The following is a 21649-nucleotide window of genomic DNA, read 5'->3' as shown; positions in this document are numbered from 1 at the left end:
TTGATCTTGGTAAGAGATACTCAGTTAGCAAAATTGAAACTAGAAGAGATTTTTGTAGTGTGTATTTTGCAGAATGTATTTCCTAGAGAATTTTCTGGTGTACCTTCCAATAAGGGGATAGAGTTCTCCATATAGTTAGTTTCTAAACCAGATTTATTGTGAAGAAGAGAGTCAAGACTGTGTAGTTATGTGTAGACTACAAGCAAATGGAGAATATGATGGTATAAAAAAAAAGACTTAGTGATCTAGGTACCATAAATGGAATATTAAGAAAGAGAGAATTTTGAAGACCACTTACAAAACATGTTATGACTGTAATGGGTTGTTAGTCATGCATTTAGACTTAGTGATGTCAATGCTGTTTTAAGAATTCAATGAACCGCATCTTTAAGTCATTCTTTTAGCACTTTGTGATTGTGTTTATTGGAGGTATTCTTATTCATTCTGAGGATAAAGAAGAACACTATAAGCTTGCTAATAGAAGAGTTATGTTTGGGATTGTCCATCCCAAAGGACTGTCGACTTTTATGCAGATTCATTTTAATTTGGTTGGTGATTGGGTTAATGATGAGAAACATGATCAAGGTCAAGATTCATAGGTGGTGAAGTTGGTAGAGGATTTTTAAGGTAAAAAGGTTCCACGTTTTCCAGTAGACTCTGATGATATTTATGACTTTAATGTCGGCTGTGTGTGCCTAATACAAATAGTTTGTGGAGGAAAATATTAGAGGATGTTTATCATTATTTTTAGATCATACATCCAGGTTCTAATAAAATGCATTAAGATATGAAGAAATTTTATTTATGGGAAAGGATGAAGGAGGACAAAAAAAAAATTTGTTTCTAAAGGTTTAGCATGTCGACAGGTGACAGATGAGCATAAAAGCAAATAATGTTGCTTCAATCCATTAAGATACCATAGGGAAAGTGAGAAGGTGTAGTTATGAACTTGGTGAGAGGTTTGCTTAGGAAATTAATACGTTATGATTTTGTATCGGTAATTATGGATCAATTGACTGAGTATGTACACTTTTGCCTATAAATAGTACTTATACTACAACATGGTATCCTAAGATTTAGCCTAGATGAGATAGTTTGTTTGCATAGAGTGAGCGTGTCTATAATTTAGATCAAGGAGATTAATGGAATGCATTGTTTTTAGAAGACTTTCAAAGTTGTTGTTGGGCCACATTAAAATTTGAGTACAACTTTGTATCTTTAAATTGATGGCTAATTTAAAAGGCCTATTCAGATCTTGGAAAATATGTTTCGTGCGTATGTTTTAGAATTCCAAAGGAATTGAGAGCATAATTTGTCTTTGATGAAGTTCGCTTATAATAGCAACTACCAGTCCAGCAATAAGATTGTAGAATTTGAGGTCATGTATGGTAGGAGATGCAGATTACCAATAAGTTGGTTTGATGTTGAAGAAGTCAAGTTTGTAGACTCTCAGAACTTGTACAAGATACAATAGAGAAAGATTAAGATGGTTCCAAATCATTTGGTTACAATTTAGAGTAGGCAAGAGTCTGATGTTGGTAGGAGGCGACACCCTTCAAGTTTGTCGATTGCGATCATGTGTTCTTACGCGTTTCTCTAATGAAGTGAGTGTATAGTTTGGTAAGGAAGGGAAGTTAAGTTCAAGATTTCTTTAATGTAGGTACTTTAGCGAGGACCATCTAGTGAAGAGATGACTTAGGAACCAGACTATGCACGAGAAGTATCCACTCTTATTTGAAACCCAGTGTTAGCTCAAAATTCGAGGACGAATTTTCTTTAAGGGGGGAAGATTGAAATGATCCGTTTTAAAATAAAAGTGGGGACAAAAAAAAAAAGACAGAGAATAGAAGATTAAAAAAAAAAAAAAAACAAGAAAAACAAAAATCTAACCTTTAAAAAACCCACCGTAACCCCACCCTATTCCTAATGAAAAAAAAAAACAATTCCCTAATTCTTAAAACAAAACCACGTAATACTACCCCATCTACCCACTACTTTTCTATCTAAACCTTATGGTCTCTCTCGTTTTTGCTCTGCGTCAGAGAGCAAGCAATTGATTATCTCCCACAAATTCTTGTTCATCTTTTGTTCTTTTTCACTACAAGTTCCACACCAAATTTCCGATACCAATAGACACCCATGAAGGAATATTTTGGCATCCAAGTGGAAGTGCTTTTGGGATAATTTTGAGGGTTAGGGTTTGTGCTCTAAGGAAGGAGAAGAGTATCCACTCCTACAGAATTGTTCTTCCTATTTCATTGAGGTATATCTATCACTTATAGATTTAAAGAATGATATCATAGTATATGTTAGACTTGAGTAGGATTTTTTTTAGGGGTTTGGGTACATAATTGGGGATTTCATAGTTGCTCATGGGTAGTACGACATAAGATAATTGTTGCTGAAGGTTTGAAGTTGATTTTTGGTGTTTAGATCTGCCGGTTAGTGGTTCGTTTGGTTGTCGCGCCGTTGTAGAGAGCAATCGTGTTGGTTCTTCGTAACTGTGAGTGGTTTTCAACTGCTATGACATATTTTTAACAGTCTTATAACTGATTTAATTACTTTATCATATTGCCTATTTATCTAAATTGGGGAAACATGTTTTTTATATGTTTGACTATCATTCTTGAACTCTGAAAGCTGATTTTATGAAGCTGATTTTGAGTATGTTTTATGAGTTGATATGAGAAGAGAATGACATTGGTTTAATTTTGAAATTATATGAAATTGAGATTGTGAACTTGAAAAGCTTTTATGAGCATTGAAAAGTTGATGTTGAGAATGTTATTTTGAAAAGCTTTGATGAGTATTGGAAAGCTGATTTTGAGACTGTTGATGAGACTTGATATGATTTGAGAAAATGGTTTTGGGGATCCTTGATAGAACCCCGTAGCCGTTAGCGGAGGTAACGGCCTAGGTGCACCTAGCTAGTTTAATTTCGGGAGGAGAGGGCTATCCGTTAGATGGAGCCGCCAGTGCACGGAAAGGGCTATCAACGAGATGTAGCTTCCCCCGATGAGATTGATGAGATATGACATGATTCCGGGTGGAGAGGGCTATCCGTTAGATGGAGCCGCCTCTTGGGTAAGATAATCCTTAAGAGGAAAGGGCTATCAACGAGATGTAGCTTCCCCCGATGACACGATGTGACTTAAGAAAGGAAAGGGCTATCCGTTAGATGGAGCCGCCCCTATCGGAGAGGCCATCCCTTAGGAGGAAAGGGCTATCAACGAGATGGAGCCGCCTCATGGTTCTACATGTGTAACCCTATTAATTATATTTTTGGTTTTATATTTTTCATATCTGGACATGATTTTAATTGTATTTATTTGAAATGGTTATTTATGAACTTTATGATTTTTGTCAAGTTCATTGTTGAAATGATTTAAACTGGTATTATTGATGATATAAATTGTTTATACTGAGCTGAGAGCGAAAAACTCGTGCCTAGTTTGTTTCCCCTTCCTGTTCATGGGGGTTGTTGACTGCTCACTAAGTCTTTGTGACTTACCCCATTCATTATTTTCCCTCCACAGATTTTCAGGCAACTGAGTAGCAGATTGTTGTCAGGTTCAGATCATTCGGCCCATTTCGTTTATAGGCCTCATTTGGCAGGTGGTCATATTGGTATCTTTGCTGGTCTTTGTTATTCTGCAGCTATAGAGGAGTCTTGGGGGATATAGTTGTTATTTATTTTTAAATTTAAGAAATTGCACTTTAGTGCTGAATTTGGAATTTATGTATTCTTGGAATTCTAGTTATGATAAATATCAATTGATAGGTTTTATTATTTTGGAGATATTGATATTACAGGAAATATTATTTTGTATTTTTTTTTTACAAATTCTGGTAAACATGTATAACTTTGGGAAATCATTTTGGAAAGTGGGTTTTGGTTAAACAGGCTTGCCAGGCTAAGGTGATAGTCTGTGCGCCGGTCACGGCTTAGGATTTTGGGTCGTGACAAAGTTGGTATCAGAGCTTTGGTTGTAGGTCCTATTAGCTGCAGACATGAGGTTGTAATGGAATCTTGCTAGTAAATTGTGAACCGCGGCACAACTTACTTCAAAGATGCTATTAACGCCTCATGAGAGTCCTAAAGTTGTTTCCAAAGTGTGATTTGAGTTTGTTCCTCATTCACTGAGTTCCGAGTCATGTGTTATGTTTGATGAATATTCTTTGTTCAGTTAGGATGCCACCTAAATTAGGATTTCTATTATAAGACGATTAGCTTGTTAGAACCCTCCGTAAGACATTTGGGGTCAGTAGCGTTCGACAGTGTAGTGCAAGCCAAAGGCGATAGACGTTGGTTGTTTGTGGGCTCCGGCTAGGACCTGCTCCAGACTTATTGTGTAAGACCCAGGATTTTAGAATTAAATAAATAGATAAATTCCAGCTCACGCATAGGATTCGGTGTAAGCGTGAGAGGAACTCGACTTATGTTTGATGTTCGGATTAGTATAATGAGAAAGAAAGTTCAGGGAATGACTAAGAATAATTCTATAGTCGCTATAGGTTATAACACGAGTCTTATTCACTTCCGCCTTAGGGCGAAAACGTTAGTAAATGGCTAATTTGCTCTTAAAGTACTGTAGAAACGATATTCAAAAATATTCAGAGGAATATAAGAACTTCTCTTATTCCTTTCCACGACGAGTGTTTCGACAAGAAACCCGGGATTGTACGAATGATCGATTTCGATTCTCGGAAGTTTGCCGAAACCGAGTTCCTGTTAGCTAAAAAACCTTAAAGTAAACTGTTGATGAAGACTTTTTCTATTCGGAGCTTCAAATGAAGATTCCACACGCGTACACCCATTTCTTTCGATGTTTCTAATCTTTCTTCAGAAAGAAGTTTTCTCATCCGACATCAACTGCAAAAAGTAGTTTTTCGGGTAAAATAGATTTACACCGACTTTGGATCGTTTGCTTAAATCTGAGAAACCTGTTTTGAGTTATGGAATTCTGTCGCCAGAACCTATCTTAGAATTCACGGAGGAATGTGCAGGAAAAATCGGAATCGCGAAATATTCATTTTCCCGCGTTTTCCATTTTCTATAAATAGCTTGAAAAATGAAAAAAAAAACAAAAAAGATCATCACCATTTTCACCATTGTGGCCGTGGGTTTCAAGGAGGAAGGAGGAGAAAAAGATTTTCACCGATTCTTGTCTGATCGTCGCACAGTTCGTTGCGCGTAGGCCTCGAGGTACTGATGCTTTTCCTTACCTCTGATCGTAAATTCTGTCGCTTTTCTCTATGTTTTTCTGTGCTCAAAGTTTCGAGCTTTTTGTAAAACTGTCCAAATAACTTGATTTTAGTGTCTAAACATATTCCCTACTAACCCAAGAGTACTTCTAGCGGATTACATTTCGCCGAATCTCGCCGAATCGCCGCCGAACTTCAATTATGCTCAAAATACCCATTTCTGACAAAGGTTCCGCTTTTTGAATAAAAAACTCTCGTCTGAGCTTAGCGTCAGTAGGATTAGTTGTTATAAATGTCGTTAGGATCACGCTCATCCAATTTATTTTTCGAAATTCTGATTTTGAGTTTCCGAGCTAAAAATCTTGACCAAAATACCCCTGTTCTAGTTTTCGATCCGATAATTTTTCTGAAAGTTTCCCTGGCCTAGATATCGCCTAAGAATACCTAGGAATTGATTTAGATCGAAGAAAAAGTTCGAAAATCCTATTTTTGAGAGTGGCCGAAACCTGTTTGTTAGGGTACCGTGTCCAAAAATAATTTTTGGGTCTCTATGACCTGAGCTATGGCGTAGTTCTTTCGATTGTCGAAATTTTGGCTCCGGTTTCGTGTCATTCCGAGTTCTGTAGCTCGAGTTATGCTCGTTTTAGCGAACGAAGTCTCCGTTGTCCATTCGTGCCTAAATAGGAACTCTGAAGCTTTAAAAGCGTTCTTTACGATTTCGATTTGTATTATTAGATCGTGTTGCTTCAAGTGAGGCTTGTGTTGATGATTGTGTTTCCTTGTTTTAGGTTCGCAACTTCCATGCACAACTTCTACTCACGAAGGTAAGGGTAACTCAGTTTTAGAGTGTCCTTGAGTCTTGCATGTATTTATCGCACTGCCTGCGTTTGAGATGAAGATGTTTATATTGATTGGCAGATGATTATGATTATTATGTTGAACTGGGAAAATGTTTTCTGGAGGTTTCGACCGAGTGAACTTATTGAGACGTGTGTCTCCGTTTTCTGAGAGGCTTCAGCCGTTTACTGGTTTCTGTCATTGAACTGAGTTGGTATGCAATTGAATTGAGTTATGTTCGTTGATAATAGGAATAACATGTGGTTACTCCGAATAAATCATTGGTTTGGGCATTGTTGTTGATTGACTTGGCATATAGGCCTTGGTCTTTAAGTGGAGATGAGGTGGGGTGTGGTCCCGCGTGATTGTCCCGTCTTTCGAGACGTTATACAGTGGCGATGAGGTGGGGTGTGGTCCCGCGTGATTGTCCCATCTTGTGAGATGTCCTAAAGTGGCAATGAGGTGGGGTGTGGTCCCGCGTGATTGTCCCGTCTTGCGAGACGTTATTGATCGATCCATTTTGGTAGCAGCATATAGTTGCATTATAGGGAACTAACACCTGACCCTATGTTGTTGGATTTTAGTTATTGGTTTATTGATATCTGATTTGATGTTACATTGTTGAGGTTATTATTATCTGAGTTAATCTATGTTAAGTTGTTGATATATGAGTTGAGTTATGTTGCTAGTTTATTTACCATGCTAGGTAATTAAATTTGAATAGCATGATTTTCCCTTTTATACATGGTAATTGCATGGAGTTAACCCTTTCTATTTGCTATTTGTTGTTTGGGCGCTTAACGCTATTAGGCGATGAAGAGCCTTCTGGCGATGCTTAGCCATGCTGAGATGGAGGAGGGATAGTAACCGGCGGAGCAAGGATGGAAGAAGCTGTATAGTTTCCTCTTAGTAGTTTATGCTTTGAGTCTTCTTCGTTATCTGAAAACTCTGCTACTAAAACCCTGTTTTCGCCACTGTTTAAGTGTGCGTACTTATTTTGGAAACTTGCTCATGCTATTGTAAGACACTATTATCATATGTCGGGAACGGGTTGTTTAATTAAGACTGTGTTATGTATTAAACTGTGTTTAGTTGTTTTGAAAAGGAAAAAAAAATTATCGTGTTTTCTTAGGATTACGAAATAGTCCTTAGACCTTGTTAGGTGACTAATGTGACTCCTCAGTTGAGAAATTGGGGCGTTACATATTGCAAACGAGAGGACCCAGATTTGTAAATTTTTCGGGGAGGGACTAATTTCAGACGGCGAGACAAAGATAGGGGCCAAGTAGATGATTAACCCTTTTATCAATAATATAAGTAATATTATTTGAGAGCAATGATATACAAGTTTTATTATTTGAAATGAAAATGCAATGATATATAAAAAGACATATTAGCCTGTTGGGTCTATTAGCACGTGCATGTTAGTGGTAGAACCACGTTGAGGCAGGGGAGTGCCTTGGCCTCCCAAAAAAATAAAAAATATACTTATATATATATAGTTATAATAAAATAATATATTTTATACTTATATGATTACCTAGCTTCTTTCACACGGTTTCTTTTCTACTCGTCTCTCTCATCTCTGTCACTCAGTCACGCTTTCTTTTTCACGATTTTGTTTTCTTCTTCTTTGTTACTTCAAGAGCCCTAGCAAAAATCAAGAGACACCAAGGATCGCCCCTCTTTGTGAGTCTCTATCTGATTAATTTAAGTGTTCTTTATTTCAATTTGTCTTTCTAAGATTAGTGAGAGTCTATTCTCATCTCATCAAAGTTAGGGATGCTACTAATTAATTGCAATTTGTTCTGCAATTTGTTCATTAGAGGGTTTATTTCCTGGATTCCCTTCCAGCTCTTCTTCGAAATTTGGTTCACAGGTTTCAAGCAAGCTTCTGTTTATTGAGTTGTGGGGCAGGTTTGCTCTTGTTTTGTATCATTGTGAGTTATCTAGATTCTGGAATGTTTATGGCCATATGGGATACAAAGTACAATATATGTGGTTTATTAGTAATATCCTATTAGTATTATTATCATAGAGCACGTTTGGTGATCAGGATTCAGGATAGAATAAGAGCAGGATATGATATAGAATTGGATAAATGCAGGATATGATAAGAGCAAGATAAACTCTTATCTTATTATATCTTTGAGGTGGAAAGGATAATGATGGTTTATGATATAAACAGTAAAAAATATCAAATTTTCCTTTGAATAAAAAATACATAATATTTTTTTAAAAAATAATTTTCTGAATTAACTTTCTTTAAAAAAGTGATTATTCTATTAATTTTTTTATATTTTCATAAATGAGCCTATGTTTCACAATTTAATTAATTTTTATTAACTATCCTATTTTAATTTCTTCCCAAAAGGAGCCTATTTTAATCAAAAGTAAAAACAATATATTTAACCAATTGGTTTTAACTTAGTAGAGGCAAGTGATAAAAAATTTTTTTTTTTCTAGAAGTACACTATATTTAAATCATAAATTATTATATAAGTAGAGAAATAATTTTAAATAATAGCAACTTATAACATAAAATTAATCTTTATTTACTACTAATGAATCAATATTCATAAGTGATCATTCTATTTCACTATTAGTAAATAATATTTTTATTTATTTGTATTATAAATAAATAATAAATAAAAAGCAAGGTCAAGAACAGAGAAAATGAAGCAGAAAATGAAGGAAACTTCGGTAACATTGTGTCTCACACTCTCACCTAGAAATTTCATAAACTTCAGCTTTGTTAAACTATGAACAATTAAAAGAAAAGAAAGATAAAATATAACCTAAGTTGAAACTACTCACTTAGAAACAAGGACCAAAACAGAGAAAATGAAAGAAATAACAACCATGATTGCAAGATCAGAATAAAAAATACAAAAATAGATACGAAAATGAGAAAGAGAGTACTTCACCAAAAAATCTAGCAAGAGCAACAAAAACATATCTAAAAAAATGAACCAGAAATTCATCAAGATGTTAGCCATAAATGATGCAGAGAAGCAACGAAAATAGACAAACAAGGTTAAAAGAATAAGACTCGCGAATGGTGATAAAGTTTGAGAAACTTTCGACAACAATGACGCAGCCTCCTACGGTGAAAATGCGACCAATAATGGTCAACGACTACATCAAGTATAAGAAACTGTAATACGGTAGAAGCAAGAGAGAAAACTTAACGCTGTATTATTTTCTTGATAATAAAAGGTTATGCGGCTCTCTATATATAGAGACCACAAAACACACAAACTTACACAGCAAGCATGTAACCCTAGCCGCCACATAGGCTGGGATACTAAATAACTAATAACATAACCCTAGCCGCCACATAGGCTGGGTTATTAAACAACTAATAATTGAAGATAAATCAACTATTATCTCTAATATCAAGGGCGAACCGTTTCTAAATCTGTTTACATCTTGCATGTTTATAATCACTTCATTGTAAACTCAAACTTTGTTCAAAGTGTTTCTAATTCCTTAAGGGACCGGTTAGGTCAGAATCCTTGAGAAGACTAAGACTTGTGTCTTAGTGGTTGCTAGTTCTTAGGTGTGTTAGTCACGTAGCAAGTTGTGCCGGTGCAGTTGTAACAACCTTTGATTAGTGGATTACCTTCATTCAACGAAGGAAGAAATCACCTTAACGGGTGGACTGGAGGTAGCTTGAGGATTTGTTCAAGTGAACCAGGATAAAATCACTGTGTTCTTCTCTCTTTATCCTTTGCACCTTTATTCTTTGAAACCGAGATATTTGCTTGATATCTTAAAGGGAAACGTTTTTATTTGCAAAATCCTATTCAAACCCCCATTTCTAGTGTTTTTCATACCTTCATTTCCTTCATCATGTGACGAAAGAGATAAAGATACCCGTACACTTGGGGTAATAGAAAGTGTAGGTACACCTCCTTCATGATCTTCAAGCATTTATTCTTTTTAGATAATGAATGCAAACGAAAATCAAAATAATCATAGGGGCAAGTTGTACTCCAGCTATAACGAGAGTTGTAGCGAGATCTACTATGTGGTACATGCCCAAGATGATCAAAGTCGCCGGTCGTCATATTCATAAAAAATTATATTAGAATTGTAATCAATTGACTTCAATTAAAATAAAATTAGGAAATTGAAACCTTTTTGTTAACTTTCACGCAAAATGTATAAAAAACATCAATTATCTATAAAGAGCATACAAAGGATTCTTGAAATAAAATCTACTCCAAATACTTGAAGATAAAAGAATGAAAATGATAATAAATAAGCACCAAACAACCTCAAGAACTGCTCTATGAAACAATACCTTAATCAAAACTAAGATAAGGATGTCAAAATTACCCACATCCACGTATACCCGCGAATAAAAAATGTTATGGGAAAAATTACCCACACCTATGAGTATCCACAAAATTATTTGATAAATATTTTCATTATCCATTTCTTGATGGGGAAGGTACGAATATTGAGGTATCCATACCCATGGATACCAAACCAATATAAAAAATACTACAATACCACACACACACGTAAACGCACACGCACATACATACGCACTCACACAACACGCATGCGCTCGCGCGCACACAAAGGTACACATAATCCAACAATATATGTAGATCAAGTCTTAATTCTAATGACTTTGCACTGGGGTCTTGAGTTTTGGTTCTCCTTCAGGTAAACATATGTTCACTGGTAATGGTAAAAATAAGTCCTTAAAATCAAAAAATGGGGAAGAAAATAATTATTCGCCTTTATGTATGGACTATGAGTCTAATTTAGAATTTAATTTTAATATTATTCTCATTTGAACAAATATGTGTGAATCCATATATGTCAATGGATATCCATGGGTATTCCAAAATCCGTTAAAAATCCACTTATTGGATATCCTTGTAGGTATGGAACGGGTACGAGTACAAATTTTTTACCTGTAGAACAGGTGATGGATATATACACTATCCATACCCACCTGTACTCATTGAAATCCCTACCTACAACATATATATATATATATATATATATATAAGTTATAGGAACCATCATTCCTATCAATAGAGCCATCGAGTTCACGGATAAATTCCCTGATCAAATCATTGACAAAACCCAACTACAAAGATTCCTGGGTTGTCATTTAATTTTCTGCAAAAAGCCCCTCCGTGGTGGCGTCCTACTTCTCTTAATCCTCTTCTCATCCCCCTCCTTCTGCTTCCGACCCCCTCTTGGTATCAGAGCCTGATGGGGAAGTAGGAACATGCTAAATATGTTAGATATAAGTTATTTCTCTGTTCTGTTCTTATATAATTAAGCACTATGGTCGGGATCTGGACTGGTAGTACACTTTGAACTAAACTAAAATGAAAGCTCTTTTGAAAACCTTCTAGGATTATTACTATTCAGACTTATGATCATCTCTGCAGCGGAGGCGTTGAAGGCAGTAAGTCCCTGTGTGGCAGTAAGTCTATATTGGCCATACTACAGACATGTTATTAAGTTCTGAATATTTTTAATGTCCTTGTTTAGTTTCTTTTTGTGGTGGCTTAAGTCTGATCCAGATCTATACTGCTCAACTATTAAGAACAACGCAGAACCTAACTTATATTTCTAATTTATTTATCTGTTTCTATAGAACCAGGTGATGGCGATGATACTTACGGGTGAGGAAGATCTATCTTTCTTGATGCTTCGCTCTCTCTCTTCTAAGCTTTCTTTCAGATCTTCCCAACCCTCTTCTTCTTCTATCGATCATCCTCATCAATCCAATCAATTATCCAAATCTGTCTTCAAAGAAGAAATTCATTTTGAAGATATCAATCAAGATCTTGACAACTGGGAAATTCCAAAAATTTCTCATGCTGAGATCTACAAACCTAACGGATCCTTTTTCAAACGATCAGATTTCATTATCAAAACCGTTGAGCAAACCTACAAGCTCAGATCTGATGATGAAGAAATCCATCTGCTTTCCGAGAAAAGCATCAAAGAACATATCAGCAAGAACTTCAACTATCTTCATATAGGTAGTGTTCAAGTTGGTCTTAAACCCCTAACCAGGAAATCTCTTGACATCGCTGTACTCCTTTGTCTTAGGGATGTTAGACATAATCAATTCCATGACTCCCTCTTAGGAACGGTTGAAACCAGCCTGAGTAATGGACCAATCTTTTTCAATTGCTTCCCAGATCTAACTGTTAGTCTGGAAGATAAAAACATCCTTGATGTCCTCTTCCTAAATATCAAGCTTCACGGCCTTGATATGAAGGAGGATTCCATTCCCATCTCCTTAATCTACAGGGTTCAATACAAGGTAATGAACTCTATCAAATCTTATTTCTTGCGAACCAATTGTGAGAAATCTGGAGAAACAACTCTTTTCCTTACAGATTATGATAAGGCTAACGTTATTGTTCCCAAAACCATCCAATGGAGTGATATCACCCTTCCAGAGAAATGGTCTTTGGAAAAGGCTACTCCAGCCCAACCTGTTGAAACTCCTGAGTTTCGTGAAATCATCCAACACCAATCTGGCCAAGTAGATCTCATCTTTGATAGGAGAAATTCCTTCTCTATCCCTAGATCTATTAGGACATCCTCAAATGATTTCCAATCCGCCATGTCTAGAAGATCTTTTTCTATGACTAGAAGGAACCAGCCTGAGTCTAGTGCTCGACCTTCCCTCTCTCATGACGGATCTACTATCCATTTAGCTGGATATGTCAATACTACTCCTGTCAAAACTACCTATGACAAGAGTAATGAAGATCATCAATCCACCTTATCTCCAACGTATTCTTCTCTAGAAACCCCTGGAGAGACTTCTGATTTCATTGGAGCAATTACTTCCGAATTTGTCATTGACAAAGAAGGTATCCGAGCAGACTTTTACTCTGACCAATGGACTCAGCAAAGAAAATGGTTCTTTGCAAAGTATCAGGGTGAAAAGAGAAAGAAGATCCAAGAAAAATTCTATGGGTTCCTTGAGAAAACCCAGCAAAACATCTTCTTTTTTGAATGGTTTCAAGATTATGCCAACAAGAATTGGAAATCTTACCCCTTCCAAATTGACATGGTTAAATGGCAGCATAAGGATGGAAAAGAAACCCTTTCTAACCTGCCACCCAAAACTCCTTTCCTTCTTAAAGGAGCTCAATCTACACCTGTCCTAGCTTCTCCCTTCAAGACTAGGAAAGAAGAAGGTGATGTCACTGGTAAAGACATCAAAGACCTCATGGAACAATCCAATTATACCAATAAGTATCTTCAAATCCTTGGAGAATCCCAAGTGCAGGATTCCTCTTCCAGGAAAGGAAAAGAAAAGGTCAAGATTGAACCTTCCTCTTCCAATCTTGATATCCCTAAAGGATGTCAACTTGAAAAACCTCTTTTCAAACCTTTTCAAATCAGTAGCCGTTCCAGACACTCGGCTCAAACTCTTCGAGCAAAAAAGGAATCTGACAATGAGCTCCTCCAAAAGGTAGTAGAGCAACTTCAGCTTCTCAAACAAGTTATTCCTGAGACTCCGGAACCTCCTGAGACTCCGGAACCTACTCCGGAAGCAGTTTCTAATCCCACTATTACTGCTCCTCCAAAAACTCGTACTTCTACTCGTAATACCTCTACTTCTTTAAATAATATTGAAGATGGTAAGGTTGAGTCTGATTCTGATATTCAATCTATGAAGTCTGACGTTCAATCTATCAAAAGTATTCCGGTCAATACTGTCATTCACAATTCTAAGAATCAGTGGAGAAAAGAAACCAAGCTCTACTATCCTAGAGCTACTGCTCCTGATCTTCTTTTAGAAGAATCTTCAAACTTCAAAAGCTTCAGTGCCAACAATGTCTATGAATGGAATATTGATGGTGAAAACGAGTATGGCATCACCAAAATCCTCCAAAATATGACTATGGTAGCCACTGCCTATGTTACCGCCAACAATTGTCCTGAATCTCTTATCGTTGAAGTCTTGGTTGCTGGTTTCTGTGGCCAGCTCAAAGGTTGGTGGGATAATTATCTCACTCAAGACGAGAAAGATCAGATCTTGACCGCTGTCAAGACTGATGAAGAAGGCAATCCTATCATGGAAGATGGCAAATTCATCTCTGATGCTGTCAACTCCTTAATCTTTACCATAGCCCAACATTTTGTTGGAGATCCTTCCCTCATCAAGGACAGATCTGGTGATCTTTTGTCCAATCTTAAGTGCAAATCTTTGGGTGATTTCAGATGGTATAAGGATACCTTCCTAACCAGAGTTTACACCCGTGAAGACAGCCAACAAGCCTTCTGGAAAGAGAAATTCCTGGCCGGTCTTCCTAAATCTTTTGGCGACAAAGTTCGTGAGAAACTTAGAAGCCAAAATCCGGGGGGAGAAATCCCATATCACACCCTTAGTTATGGACAGCTCATAGCTATCATTCAAAGAGTTGCTCTCAAAATCTGTCAGGATGACAAAATCCAACAGCAACTCACTAAGGAGAAGTCTCAGAATCGCAGGGATTTGGGTACTTTCTGCGAACAATTCGGAATTCAAGGTTGTCCCAAGAAACCTAAACCCAGAAATCAAGATCCTCCTCCCAAACAACAATGGAGAAAGAGATCTAGCAGGAATGATCATAGGAAACCCAAGCCTAGATCAAAACCCCAATTTTCGCAAATTCCAAAGAACCCTTCTGAGACTAGACCCTCTCAAGGAAAAGATGTTACCTGCTACAACTGCGGCAAGCCGGGCCATATTAGCAGGTATTGCAGACTCAAAAGGAGAATCTCTGAGCTTCATCTTGAACCTGAGATCGAGGACAAGATCAACAATCTCCTCATTCAAACTTCTGATGAAGAAGAATCTAATCCTTCGGATTCTGAGGTCTCTGAAGACCTAAATCAAATTCAGAATGATGATTCTCAATCATCATCTTCCGTCAATACCTTGTCCATCAACACTTTGACCAATGAACAAGATCTTCTCTTCAGGGCCATTAATTCTATCCCTGATCCTGAGGAAAAGAAAATCTATTTGGAACGCCTCAGATCTACTCTTGAAGATAGGTCTCCCAAAAGTCCTATAACCACCAATAAATTCAATCTTAGAGATACTTTCAAGCGTCTTGAGAAATCTACGGTCAAACCCGTCACTATTCAAGACCTTCAATCTGAAGTCAATTCCCTCAAGACTGAGGTTAAAAGTCTCAAACAAATCCAAAATAGTCAGCAGCTTATCTTGGAAAAACTGACTAGAAATTATGAGGAAGATGATTCTTCTGTACCTGATTCCAATCCTGCTCCTAACAACAATTGCGAAGACTTTCTGGAAAATATTAACCAGGTCACCATTCAGAAATTCTTCATCCATGTCAAAATCCTCATAGGAGATTTTATTCTCGAGATCCCTGCCCTCTTTGACACAGGGGCAGATTCCAGTTGTATCTCGGAGGGACTCATTCCCACCAGATATTTTGAGAAAACTACTGAGAAGCTCAGCGCTGCTGAAGGATCTAGACTAAAGATCAAGTATAAAATCCCCTCAGCTATCATCAAAAATGGTAGTCTTGAAATCGAAACTCCATTTCTGTTAGTCAGAAATTTGAGTCAAAAAATCATTATAGGGACCCCTTTCATTAAGAAGCTCTTCCCCTATAATACTGACGAAAACGACATCACTGTTCAGCATCTTGGACAGCCTATCTTGTTCAAATTCTCTGAACCTCCCATAGATAAGACTTTGAACGTCATATCCTACAAGGAGAAGCAGATCAACTTCCTCAGGGAAGAAATCTCTTACAGAACCATTGAGGATCAATTGCAACAACCTTCTGTTAAATCAAGGATTGAGAATATTTTGGAAAATATTCAATCCAGTATCTGTTCTGATCTACCCAACGCTTTTTGGGAAAGGAAGAGCCATATGGTGGAACTTCCTTATGAAAAAGATTTTTCAGACAAACAGATTCCAACTAAGGCTAGGCCTATTCAAATGAATGAAGAACTTCTTCATTTCTGCCAAAAGGAAATCAATGATCTCCTTGAAAAGAAACTTATTCGCAAGAGTAAGAGCCCTTGGTCCTGTGCAGCCTTCTATGTCAACAAACAAGCTGAGATAGAACGGGGAACCCCTAGGCTGGTTATTAACTACAAACCTCTCAATCAAGCCCATTGTTGGATTAGATATCCTATCCCCAACAAGAAAGATCTCTTAGCCAGACTGCATGATGCTAAGGTCTTTTCAAAATTCGACATGAAATCTGGATTCTGGCAAATCCAATTGCAAGAGAAGGATAGGTATAAAACTGCTTTTACTGTTCCTTTTGGGCAGTATGAGTGGAACGTTATGCCTTTTGGGCTAAAGAACGCCCCATCTGAATTCCAAAGGATTATGAACGAAATCTTCAATCCTTATTCCAAATTCACTATTGTCTACATTGACGATGTTCTAATCTTTTCCCAAACTTTAGATCAACATTTCAAACATCTCAATACGTTCATCTCTGTAATCAAAAGGAATGGCTTGGCTGTATCCAAGACAAAGGTCAGTTTGTTCCAAACCAAAATCAGATTCCTTGGTCACAACATCCACCAAGGAACCATCATTCCTATCAATAGAGCCATCGAGTTCACGGATAAATTCCCTGATCAAATCATTGACAAAACCCAACTACAAAGATTCCTGGGTTGTCTCAATTATGTTGCGGACTTCTGTCCTCAACTCAGTACCATAATCAAACCCCTTCATGATAGACTCAAGAAGGATCCTCCACCTTGGTCCGATATTCATACCAATGTGGTCAAACAAATCAAACTTCGTGTCAAGAATCTCCCTTGTCTTTATCTCCCTAATCCTCAAGCTTTCAAAATTATTGAAACTGATGCCTCTGATATTGGCTTTGGTGGTATTTTGAAACAAAAGGTTTTTGACAAGGAACAAATTATTGCTTTTACTTCAAAACATTGGAATCCTGCTCAGCAGAATTATTCTACTGTCAAAAAAGAAGTTTTAGCAATCGTTTTATCTATTTCAAAATTTCAATCTGATTTGATTAATAAAAAATTCTTAGTCCGTGTGGACTGCAAATCTGCGAAAGAAATCTTACAAAGAGATGTCAAAAACTTAGCTTCAAAACATATCTTTGCCAGATGGCAAGCTATTTTAAGCGTTTTTTACTTCGATATTGAATATATAAAAGGATCTAACAATTCTCTCCCTGATTTTCTTACTCGTGAATATTTGCAGGGAAGAACCTAACATGGCCTCCAGAGGCCCCTCCTCCTCCTCCTCACGAGGAAGAGGCAAAAGCAGGAATAAAGGTATTGTAATCTCTGATCCTTTAATCTTATCTGAGCCCACTGCTCACCAATCTGGACCCACTGTCCAAAAAATTGAGCCCACTGCTCAGACCCAATCTTCCCAACCAAAACAAACTAAAGCAGATTATGCTTTATCCATCCCAACACTCCTTGCCTTCAAACAAGCAGGCTTAGATGAAATACCTCAAGGCCTCACCAAACTTTCAAATAAATCTTGGGCCAGCATCGCAGACAAAGATGATGACCAAGAAATTCAATCCCTCCAAGCTTTTATTGATAGAACCAGAAGCTTAGCAACTTATGATGGGAAAAAACCTGTTGTTGTTGCCCAACCTAGCCCAGTTGCCCGACCTAGCCCAAATTCAGGTTACTTGGCTAAAGCAGATATGAAATTCCAAACCTTCATCGAACCAGAATGGTGGGACAATTCTGGAGGAGTTAACCTGGCCAATAAAATTGGTACCAAGCTCTTCCCAAGTCATGTTGATCCCACTCACCCAATCAAAAACCAAAGATTCTATGAGTTTATTTTGGTTGACACAAACAGTGTGGAAATCAAACATTTCAGGGATAAAAATGATAATTCCCTGATTACCCATTCTACACTACAAATCCTCCGTGTCCTTCGTCCCAAGGACTTTGGACCAAATCCAAACAGTTACAAAAAGTTCTCCCAGAATTTCGACCCAGTTGGTTTTAATTATTGGGACTATATCAGGGCTTGGGATAATATAATCCTTGGTCTGCAAAATAAAAGTTTCAAACATTCTTGGCTCATTTATTTTAAATGGACCAACAAATATTCTTTTCCAAATTGGTTTCATTCATGGTGGAGCTTCTTTGGACCTACAGCTGAAATTTTCCCCTCTGAAGTTCTTGAGGGATACAATCACTTCATTAAACACTGGAACAAAGAGTTGAACAATTATCCAGATTGTTTAAACTTTTTTACAATCTTTTCCCTCTCTTGGGTGTTCTCTTGGCGTTATGGTCTTAAGACCAAAACCCAACCAATCCTTTACAAACAGGCTCTCATAAAATGGTGGAAAATCTTTGATGCGACAAAAGCCCACAAAGAAAATGTGAGCCAATGGTTCAAAACCAATCAGAAATATCTCAAGCATGCAAGTCCGCAAACCAGCCTCTTGCTAAATCAAAAGGCCCACATCACAGCGGCCCTTGCAGGAGCTTCAACAGAAGAAGACTTGCTAAGGAATCTTCAATCTGCTCTTCAATTATTGAAGGAGCCAATTGAGCAGGCCTCATCTTCAAAGGCCCCCCAACACAAAGTCTCCGAGCCATCCTCTCTTGGGTCGTCAGATTTTGTCCAAACCACAGAATCAGATGATGATGACTGATATCACTCCATTGGATGGTTTTGAGAACAATAACGTTAGCCTTATCATAATCTGTAAGGAAAAGAGTTGTTTCTCCAGATTTCTCACAATTGGTTCGCAAGAAATAAGATTTGATAGAGTTCATTACCTTGTATTGAACCCTGTAGATTAAGGAGATGGGAATGGAATCCTCCTTCATATCAAGGCCGTGAAGCTTGATATTTAGGAAGAGGACATCAAGGATGTTTTTATCTTCCAGACTAACAGTTAGATCTGGGAAGCAATTGATGATGATTCTTCTGTACCTGATTCCAAACCTGGCTCTGATACCAAGAGGGGGTCTGATAGTTGAAGTTCTTGCCGATATGTTCTTTGATGCTTTTCTCGGAAAGCAGATGGATTTCTTCATCATCAGATCTGAGCTTGTAGGTTTGCTCAACGGTTTTGATAATGAAATCTGATCGTTTGAAAAAGGATCTGTTAGGTTTGTAGATCTCAACATGAGAAATTTTTGGAATTTCCCAGTTGTCAAGATCTTGATTGATATCTTCAAAATGAATTTCTTCTTTGAAGACAGATTTGGATAATTGATTGGATTGATGAGGATGATCGATAGAAGAAGAAGAGGGTTGGGAAGATCTGAAAGAAAGCTTAGAAGAGAGAGAGCGAAGCATCAAGAAAGATAGATCTTCCTCACCCGTAAGTATCATCGCCATCACCTGGTTCTATAGAAACAGATAAATAAATTAGAAATATAAGTTAGGTTCTGCGTTGTTCTTAATAGTTGAGCAGTATAGATCTGGATCAGACTTAAGCCACCACAAAAAGAAACTAAACAAGGACATTAAAAATATTCAGAACTTAATAACATGTCTGTAGTATGGCCAATATAGACTTACTGCCACACAGGGACTTACTGCCTTCAACGCCTCCGCTGCAGAGATGATCATAAGTATGAATAGTAATAATCCTAGAAGGTTTTCAAAAGAGCTTTCATTTTAGTTTAGTTCAAAGTGTACTACCAGTCCAGATCCCGACCATAGTGCTTAATTATATAAGAACAGAACAGAAAAATAACTTATATCTAACATATTTAGCATGTTCCTACTTTGAAAGGATCAGAGATTACATGCTAACATCAGTTTCAATAATTTTGAAAGCTTGAGGATTAGGGAGATAAAGACAAGGGAGATTCTTGACACGAAGTTTGATTTGTTTGACCACATTGGTATGAATATCGGACCAAGGTGGAGGATCCTTCTTGAGTCTATCATGAAGGGGTTTGATTATGGTACTGAGTTGAGGACAGAAGTCCGCAACATAATTGAGACAACCCAGGAATCTTTGTAGTTGGGTTTTGTCAATGATTTGATCAGGGAATTTATCCGTGAACTCGATGGCTCTATTGATAGGAATGATGGTTCCTTGGTGGATGTTGTGACCAAGGAATCTGATTTTGGTTTGGAACAAACTGACCTTTGTCTTGGATACAGCCAAGCCATTCCTTTTGATTACAGAGATGAACGTATTGAGATGTTTGAAATGTTGATCTAAAGTTTGGGAAAAGATTAGAACATCGTCAATGTAGACAATAGTGAATTTGGAATAAGGATTGAAGATTTCGTTCATAATCCTTTGGAATTCAGATGGGGCGTTCTTTAGCCCAAAAGGCATAACGTTCCACTCATACTGCCCAAAAGGAACAGTAAAAGCAGTTTTATACCTATCCTTCTCTTGCAATTGGATTTGCCAGAATCCAGATTTCATGTCGAATTTTGAAAAGACCTTAGCATCATGCAGTCTGGCTAAGAGATCTTTCTTGTTGGGGATAGGATATCTAATCCAACAATGGGCTTGATTGAGAGGTTTGTAGTTAATAACCAGCCTAGGGGTTCCCCGTTCTATCTCAGCTTGTTTGTTGACATAGAAGGCTGCACAGGACCAAGGGCTCTTACTCTTGCGAATAAGTTTCTTTTCAAGGAGATCATTGATTTCCTTTTGGCAGAAATGAAGAAGTTCTTCATTCATTTGAATAGGCCTAGCCTTAGTTGGAATCTGTTTGTCTGAAAAATCTTTTTCATAAGGAAGTTCCACCATATGGCTCTTCCTTTCCCAAAAAGCGTTGGGTAGATCAGAACAGATACTGGATTGAATATTTTCCAAAATATTCTCAATCCTTGATTTAACAGAAGGTTGTTGCAATTGATCCTCAATGGTTCTGTAAGAGATTTCTTCCCTGAGGAAGTTGATCTGCTTCTCCTTGTAGGATATGACGTTCAAAGTCTTATCTATGGGAGGTTCAGAGAATTTGAACAAGATAGGCTGTCCAAGATGCTGAACAGTGATGCCGTTTTCGTCAGTATTATAGGGGAAGAGCTTCTTAATGAAAGGGGTCCCTATAATGATTTTTTGACTCAAATTTCTGACTAACTGAAATGGAGTTTCGATTTCAAGACTACCATTTTTGATGATAGCTGAGGGGATTTTATACTTGATCTTTAGTCTAGATCCTTCAGCAGCGCTGAGCTTCTCAGTAGTTTTCTCAAAATATCTGGTGGGAATGAGTCCCTCCGAGATACAACTGGAATCTGCCCCTGTGTCAAAGAGGGCAGGGATTTCGAGAATAAAATCTCCTATGAGGATTTTGACATGGATGAAGAATTTCTGAATGGTGACCTGGTTAATATTTTCCAGAAAGTCTTCGCAATTGTTGTTAGGAGCAGGATTGGAATCAGGTACAGAAGAATCATCTTCCTCATAATTTCTAGTCAGTTTTTCCAAGATAAGCTGCTGACTATTTTGGATTTGTTTGAGACTTTTAACCTCAGTCTTGAGGGAATTGACTTCAGATTGAAGGTCTTGAATAGTGACGGGTTTGACCGTAGATTTCTCAAGACGCTTGAAAGTATCTCTAAGATTGAATTTATTGGTGGTTATAGGACTTTTGGGAGGCCTATCTTCAAGAGTAG

General features: G+C 37.4%; 1 long non-coding RNA gene across 1 annotated transcript; it reads left to right on the top strand.

The window, feature by feature from the left end:
- The first annotated feature begins 1401 nt into the window (after positions 1-1401).
- Positions 1402-4322, top strand: LOC130731852 (uncharacterized). The gene is made up of 3 exons (XR_009016850.1): positions 1402-2263; positions 2434-2503; positions 3905-4322. It is a non-coding gene; the product is annotated as an uncharacterized LOC130731852 (long non-coding RNA).
- The last annotated feature ends 17327 nt before the right edge of the window (positions 4323-21649 follow it).

Source organism: Lotus japonicus, chromosome 1, assembly GCF_012489685.1.
Source record: "Lotus japonicus ecotype B-129 chromosome 1, LjGifu_v1.2".
In the NCBI taxonomy this organism is placed as follows: Eukaryota; Viridiplantae; Streptophyta; class Magnoliopsida; order Fabales; family Fabaceae; genus Lotus; species Lotus japonicus.
This window is presented reverse-complemented; position numbering and strand designations above follow the sequence as displayed.